The 2019-nt window shown below is 33.3% G+C and overlaps 1 long non-coding RNA gene across 1 annotated transcript; it reads left to right on the forward strand.

The window, feature by feature from the left end:
• Positions 1-942: 942 nt before the first annotated feature.
• Positions 943-1755, forward strand: LOC127854113 (uncharacterized). Its single transcript, XR_008036921.1, has 2 exons — positions 943-1160; positions 1466-1755. It is a non-coding gene; the product is annotated as an uncharacterized LOC127854113 (long non-coding RNA).
• Positions 1756-2019: the final 264 nt, after the last annotated feature.

Genomic DNA, 2019 nt, shown 5'->3' on the forward strand with positions numbered 1-2019 from the left:
AAATACCCCGTACTTTGTCAATTCATATATTCTCAACAAAATCATATTTCGTAAATTTATGCTGCATTAAAAATTTTCAGAAATACAAAGTCATGTACTTGGTCAGTTCATATATTCTTAACATACGTCCTACATTTACACACTTTTATATATTTTCAGAACTACTCGGTACTTGGCAAATTCATAGCAAAACCAGACTTCCTAAATTAACGCATTATTAAACAATTTCAGAAATACTTGGTGAATTCATAGATTCTTAACAAAACCAGACTTCGTAAATTTAAGCACTTAAAAAAAAAACAGAAATACTTGTATAATTCATAGATTCTTAACATAACCATATTTCGTAAATTTACGCACTATACATTTTTTTCAGAAATACTTGATTAATTCATAGATGTCATCATTGTTGGTATTTATACGAACATTTTCAGGGAAAAGGTCTTTTTTTTGCATTAACAATCAACATTTTTGATATTTCGTATTAATACGAACTATTATTAACTGTCATCTTTGTTCGTATTAAAACGAACATTTTCACCTACAAAGTCATTTTATGCATTAAAAATCAACATTTTTGATACTTGTATTAATACAGCTATTATAAATTGTCATCATTTTACATATTAATACAAACATTTCCAGGGATAAAAAGTCAGTTTTGTCACTAAATATAGTCAGTCGCGAGAGAGCCTAGTCTTTTTTAAGGAGAAATTTGCACAGATTTTCTCCCATATTAGTGTCAGATACTGTTGGATTGTTTGTGGATTTCTTGATGAATTCTTGAACTAGATTGTCGGGTTTTACAACAGGCAAAGTTTGCAATCTGAATTTAATGTCTGGTGCAACATGACTTTCTGACCCATCAGAGCCTTCGACATCATGCTCTTGTAGTACCTTTACTTCTGCAGCGTCGGCTTCAAAAGCTTTTTGCTGAGAACTTGAAGATTCGCTTCTGATTCTGTCTTTTGTTTCAAAAGAGCTGCTTCTTGTTGAGTATATTTCAGTTTTATCTTGGCAGCTTCGGCTTCTGCTTGTTTCAATGCGATGAGTTCACTCCTACGGCTAGAAGATCTCGAACTGTGTGTCTTCACACCACCATGGACAGAGTTTGGCTTCATGCTGGACATGACTTTTTTTAATATTGATTGTTTATTTTGGTCAATCTTTTCCAGCGCATGTTACTTTGCTTTTTCCTGTAGCGACACGTCTGTAGTGAGAGCCGATAATTCTTTAAGACTTGCTTCACTTTTCACATTTTTTTAAGTACACTTCAAATTTGTCTTTAACTTTTACGTAACTTTCATAGGTAATTGCTGTTCAATCAGGTTAATTTCACCAACTTTACTCTCATAAGTTAAACTACTTACTATGCACAAACTTTCAGTCACTTTGCGCCATGAAGCAGAACAGCGCTTCCTAAAGTCATCAATTCCCTCTTCAGAAAGAGCCCTTCCTTTTGCAGAAAACGGACGTACATGCCGTGTTGACATACAATAAACTTTCTTAAGCCGGTTGAAATACAGATGAGACTTTAGTGCGACCAATTTTGAACGTGGATTTAGTTCAATGTCCAGTACCAGTCATCTCCATCTGCTACTAGCAAAGTGTAGGTCAATTTACTTTTCTGTTCTGGAAACAGATAGCGAACAGATCATGTCGAAAAAGAACACTGTATGTGGTGGTATTCAGTATTTATTCTTAGATTCAACTCGATGTATGTGGTAAATTGCTGCAATAAAACAAAATAAAAGATGTTCAGTTCTGCAGTAAAGAACAATGAAAATGATGTATTGTAATCAAAAAATACTTTAAATGACTGAAAAAAGGTAAAACGTATAGCCTATATCTAAGTTATAAACAATGACATAGTTACGAAAGCAAAGCTTTGGAAATTACCCTAACATATAGGACATATAGCCTCAACTGGGTCGAAAGGGTAGGTACGACGTAATTTGGGTACGAATAGCATTTACTGAAAAAACTTGAATGAATGAATATACCTCATAAATAATTACT

Source organism: Dreissena polymorpha, chromosome 12 (assembly GCF_020536995.1).
Source record: "Dreissena polymorpha isolate Duluth1 chromosome 12, UMN_Dpol_1.0, whole genome shotgun sequence".
Taxonomy (NCBI): Eukaryota; Metazoa; Mollusca; class Bivalvia; order Myida; family Dreissenidae; genus Dreissena; species Dreissena polymorpha.